We start from the raw sequence: 6467 nt of genomic DNA, 5'->3' as shown, positions 1-6467 counted from the left end.
CATAAAACGTGTGCAAGAGACATAAGGGCCAGTTTTGATTATCTTATCCTGTAAATACCCTTCTTCCCACAATTAAATCTCATTTGAACTTTTACTCTTTCACTCGATATTATAGAAAATTTATTTATCTCTTTCGTTATTACTGTTGTTCATCAGCTCTAAGAAAATTCCTTTATAAGAATCTCTGAAATCAGACCAACTTGCTATCTTTAATAGAGGGCAAGTAGGAAGTACTTTAACTCTATAATACTTCTTCAATATCCAATTCTAAAATGGGAGGACAGCACATGCTTGAAGTGAACATTAAAGCAAGATAATAAATAATCTATAAAAGCAAAAAATAAAGCAACTATGGCACATGCAAGAGAAGTAGTTTGACTTCAAGGAGGTCTATAAATTACGACATTTTAGAAGTAATTAGCCACTCCAAAACATTCATAATTAAGTGTGAAATACTATTCCAATGATGTTGCTAAAGCATTCTTTTGTGCTCGCTATTCTCATTATGGTGGCAACTAGTAAGTACCACTTACTTCATAACTCTAAATTATAATTATATATTATCTACATTTTTTACTTTGTATGTAGTTATATATATACGTGACTGTACATATTTCAAATTAAAGCACGGATATGCATCTGATTCACTGAATAACACTTATATGTATGTCATTTTTTTTATATTATTAAAAAAATTAATTATTGTAATGATGAATATTTATAGCAAAGGTGGTCCTCTTGACAAACACAAAAGTCGAAGCTGCACTGGATGTTGATCATAATCTCTTAGGAATGAGGAAGAGATTACTCCCACAACTCAATACTTGTTTTAGATCTTGTAAATCTAGCTTGGATTGCAACGATTGTTGGGTTTGTTGCGCTTGTGGATTCTCTGCTACACTTGGTGGCCCTATGTGTCTGACATTTGATTAGTGTGTAGTGGAGACAGGCTCTTCTACACATCTCCATTATACAGTTGGGTTTCTGTGTTGTTTAATGTGTTCTTCAGTTGCTTGTCTTCCATAATTTATATGTATAATAAGGAAAGTCAAGTGAACAACTCTTTATTTTAAAATTACAATAAACTCCACTACAAAAGTTGGCTGGGTAAGAAATTGTATGATTCATCATGCATTTACCTTATTAATAAAATTATGCATATGTAATTTATGTTTGTTTTTAGTTTTTATTTATTTATAATGATTTATGCTTCAAGAGGAGAGCCTTGGCGTAACTGGTAAAATTGCTGCCGTAAGACCAGGAGGTCACAGATTCGAGCCATGGAAATAGCCTCTTGCAGAAATGCAGGGTAAGGCTGCCACTATTAGAAATCCGGAAAAAAGCGACCAAAATTTAGCGACCAAAGTTGGTCTGTGGGAAAAAGCGACCAAAGTTGGTCGCTAAACTAGCGAAAATAATAAAATATATAAAAGAAACAAAATAGCGACCAAGGTTGGTCGCTACTTGGTCGCTATATTAGTCAAAATGTTGACTGGACTGGTCAGACTTTCTTGATCAAACATTTACTGAGATTAGTGACCAATGTTGGTCGCTAAAGTGGGATCCACCTACAAAATTTTAATAATTATATTATTATTTTAAAAAAATTATAAAATATAAATATATATAATATAAAAATTGCGACCAACGTTGGTCGCAACTTAAAGGGTAGGAAGATACCGTCCAACTTTCGTCGCTTAAATGGGACCCAGTTATACAATTTTAATAATTATATTATTAATTTAAATATTATATGAAATATAATTAAATCTGATTTAAATATAGCGACCAACTTTGGTCGCTAAACTAAATTCTTGAATAAATGGCGACCAAAGTTGGTCTCTATTCAGGTCAACAATGGTCAAAATTAAAAATCACTTTTGTATTTACTATATAAATAATATAAATGTAAGTCGTTAATACTTTTGTAATACAAGGGATGAATAGTACTACGAATCGTGCGTGTCTCTCTCTCTCTCTCTCTCTCTCTCTATATATATATATATATATGTGTGTGTGTGTGTGTGTGTGTGTGTGTGTATTCAATCTGTAGCCTTTTCTTTTCAAAATTAATGTGTTGTCTTTTATTTAAAAGTAGTCTTGGGATTTACAAAAACTTCCTGAAGAAGTATTAAAAGTACTTGTATGTGCTAGTACTATGCTAATTGACTGAAGGTACGTCCTGGACAGGTTAGGTAAATATATATATATACTTACGCTATATTATGCACTGAGTATAAGTCTATTAGCTAATATTATATCGAATATAACTTATATATATATACTTACATATATATATATATATATATATATATATACTTACGCTATATTATGCACTAAGTATAAGTCTATTAGGTAATATTATATCGAATATAGCTTATATATAATATATATATATATACTTACGCTATACTATGTACTAAGTATAAGTGTATTAGGTAATACTGTATCGAATATACCTTATATATATATATATAATATATATATACTTACGCTATACTATGCACTAAGTATAAGTGTATTAGGTAATACTGTATCGAATATAGCTTATATATATATAATATATATATACTTACGCTATACTATGCATTAAGTATAAGTATATTAGGTACTACTGTATCGAATATAGCTTATATATATATATATATATATATACTTACGTTATACTATGCACTAAGTATAAGTGTATTAGGTAATACTGTATCGAATATAGTTTATATATATATATATATATAATATATATATACTTACGCTATACTATGCACTAAGTATAAGTGTATTAGGTAATACTGTATCGAATATAGCTTATATATATATATATATATATATATATATATATATATATATATATATATACTTATGCTATACTATGCACTAAGTATAAGTGTATTAGGTAATACTGTATCGAATATAGCTTATATATATATACTATATATACTTACGGCTATACTATGCACTGAGTATAAGTGTATTAGGTCATACTGTATCGAATATAGCTTATATATATATAATATATATATATATATATATATATATACTTGCGCTATACTATGCAGTAAGTATAAGTGTATTAGGTAATACTGTATCGAATACACCAGGATCTAGGTAGGCGGGCGGTAGTCCGCACGGCCATCCAGATCTAGCTGCTTTAGTACACTTTAAAGGTTGGCGGTAGTCCGCACGACCAATAAGGATTCGAAATATACGGAAATTCTATTATAGTTTAATGACTGTATGGAAGGATCTATATCCTTTTACCCAAGCAAGGGGCCTGTCTAAGCCCGATACATACTCTTACTGAGCCCATGTGTCTAGCAGTTCTAACTGTGAAAGAGGTAGCCCTTTTGACAACTTCAGCGGGCTTTAATGTCACAGCTGGCTAGACGTAGCCACTAAGGCAAAGCCAATAAGAGTAGTACCAGAACCGACTGTACCACCATCTTGGAACCAAATCAAGAAACTATATTACAATTTCTTTATATTTTGAAAGAGTCTGGATTCTTCATGGTTAATATGCAAGAGAAATTAGTGCTTCAACATAGATATGAATCCGTTTAGCCGGACATAGTCACGGCTAGGGAGAGAGACTAAAAATACTTAAAAGAAGAATAAATATGTACCTTGTAGGCCGAGAAGCAAGGCCCTGAAGATGAACTTCAAAACTTTTATTAATTCTTGAACTCGATTTACAAACTAAGCTATGAACTAAGTGTTTACAAAGGGGGTTGGTTGAGAGAGAGAGAGAGGAGAGAGAAAGTCGAGAGAGAGGGGGGTTCCGGCCTTCTTCTTCTTCAAATGAAGAAGCATTCTTAAATAACAAAAAAAAAGAATCTTGAATAGTAAAATGGGTCCCACATCTGGGTCCCTACACAGTGTTTTTACTGTAGATAAACAGTGTTTCTACTGTTGATGAACAGTGTATCTACTGTTTAAGTGGGTCCTGGCGGCTGATAAGCTGTCAAGTCTTCTTTTTGTCCATATTTTGCATCTGTTGGAGGAATTCTTCCACCTTGTCGATTTCTCTGTCAGATAATATCATTTCTGGCTGTATAGGTTGAGTATCTTCTACGAGGTCATCACCACTCGTCTCACTTCTCATTGAAGTGTCTGATTTTTCACACTGATCTAGTGATTGGAGCAGATTTCTTTTCAACCCTTCTAAGTATTGATTTATCAAATCCATTTTATCTCCATCTTGGATTGATATTCTCCGAGCAATATGTTTAACAGTGCTTTCTTCTACTATCCTTTTTTGAGGGGCTGTCACATATAAATGAATTTGTGTTTTTATAGAATCTAATAATTCTTGGCCGTATAACGTCTTTGTTTTGGGATCAGTTTTCATCAATTTGTCCCAAAAATTGTTGTAGAATACCCTATATAAACAAGGGATTTGTTCTTCCGTATAACCCATTTCCGGGGTCCATTTATGGATCCAGGGGATAGAAAATTCAATAAAGAAGTAAATCTGATCAATTTTTTCTAGATAGCAGATATGATCTGCGTGATATAAATCTGTTAAGAACGGAGAGGCTTTTGTCCATTCTTTGTATAATTTTCAGGAATGGTTCAGGCAAAATTTTGGTAGTAGGACCGTGGTATGACCACCAGTTTAAAAACCAGTTAGGGATAGGTCCTGTAAATACCTTGGCGCATACCTTGATAAACCAAGTATGCTTATGTCTTTCATTGTTATAATAAAGCACTCTATCAAATGCTTGAATATAATCCCAATAAGTGAAATTCATTGGTGATTTATTAAGGCTTATCTGCCTTTCTTTCATTGTGGAAATACCCCATTCTTCAACAGATATAATCTGTTTGATAATGACTTTTGAAAAGTTATAAACATTTTCATTTGTGTTATAACCCGAAAAGTGCTGGAATTCTGCACTACCTGTACTGATCAGGATAGTTTCATAATAGGTGCGGGTTTTATATGATTCACCCGGATAGTATAATCCATTAATCAGATATCTCTGAAATATTTTCCACGGTTCTTCTTTTCTCTGAATCTCAGAGTTTTCAAGGAGAAATATCATTTCTCTTTTTGGTAACTTTTCATATGACTTGATATCGTCATTGTCTTCCTCTTTAGCAATTGAAGCAAAAGTATCACTTTGCTTTTTGGATGCTAAATAAGCCTGCAGATGTCCGTATAACGGACTGTCTTCTGGAATATCTTCCAGATGTATAGAATGTCCTGAGGATTCTCCTGTATGCGGCACCTTTGAGTTTATCAAACTCTTTTTTCCTCTTTGTATTACTGGAGAGGTTGATGAGGATCCGTATGACGATCCCTGAGAATAAGTCCTACTAGGGGAAGATCTTCCCCTACCTCTGCCCCTGGTGACCCATGAAGGGTCCATTCTGCGGAAATTGCAAATCATTATTAATTAAAAAGTGATTGCAAATCATTATTAATTAAAAAGGATAGCATAATTCTAGTGCTGATATCATCTTGACCGAAGGGACACACATTTTCAATTAACTGAAGAATATCAATAACTTCTTGAAAATTATAGTGTTCTTCTTCCCTTGTTTTAATAATGTCAGCCATAATAATATCAAGTATAACTTCTTGTAAGTCTCTATTTAATTTAATCACTTTAAGAATAGTGATCAGTACCTTATCATCAAAAAACATGGTATAATAATTCATAATCTATTCTAAATATTCCCGGGATAGAAAATCCGGAAGGGAATTATCAATTCCTTTTTTGTATTGTATTTCAAAATCGAAAGGTGCTAGCTGAGCCTGCCATCTAGCAAATATTAATTTTGAAGCATCGTGCTTAAAATCTTTGTCAAACATGTATTTAACCGATTGAGCATCAGTTTTTATCAAAAACTTTTGGTTGTATAAGTCGTCTTGAAATTTTAATACACACTTAACAATTGTTAACATTTCATGCGCCACAGTAGCGTATTTCTTTTGGGCTTCGGTCCATTTACCAGAGTGAAATCTTATTAAGTATTCACTCTTATTATTGGGATTTACTTGTTTCAAAATCCCTCCATATCCAACATTAGACGCATCTGTCTCGATAATCTTTTGCCAAGTAGGATTGGCAAGGGTTAAACATGGTAAAGATTTAACACGCCCTTTAATACTTTTGACTAACTCAGTATGTTGGTTAGTCCAAGGGTGTTTATGATCTTTCTTTAGCCGATCGTATAGAGGGGCTAGATCTCGTGACAAACTTTTATAAAAAGGGGATATATAATTCAGACTTCCCAAAAATCTTTGTAATTGAGTCCTGTCAGTGATAACATCAGGAAATTTTGAGGCAAAATCAATAGATCTTTGTATTGGGGTAATTTTTCCCTGGCAAATATTATGACCTAGAAAACGAACATTTGTTTGGAATAGACTCATCTTGGGCTTAGAGATTACTAAACCGTTTTGTATAACAATTTTCTTGAAAATATCAAGATGCTTAATATGCATCTCCAGAGTTTTAGAA

At 32.7% G+C, this 6467-nt stretch overlaps 1 long non-coding RNA gene across 1 annotated transcript; it reads left to right on the top strand.

Moving 5' to 3' along the window:
- Positions 1-429: 429 nt before the first annotated feature.
- LOC104214010 (uncharacterized) lies at positions 430-1176 on the top strand. The gene is made up of 2 exons (XR_707790.2): positions 430-518; positions 725-1176. It is a non-coding gene; the product is annotated as an uncharacterized lncRNA (long non-coding RNA).
- Positions 1177-6467: the final 5291 nt, after the last annotated feature.

The sequence above is a fragment of the Nicotiana sylvestris genome, chromosome 7 (assembly GCF_000393655.2).
Source record: "Nicotiana sylvestris chromosome 7, ASM39365v2, whole genome shotgun sequence".
Classification (NCBI taxonomy): domain Eukaryota; kingdom Viridiplantae; phylum Streptophyta; class Magnoliopsida; order Solanales; family Solanaceae; genus Nicotiana; species Nicotiana sylvestris.
This window is presented reverse-complemented; position numbering and strand designations above follow the sequence as displayed.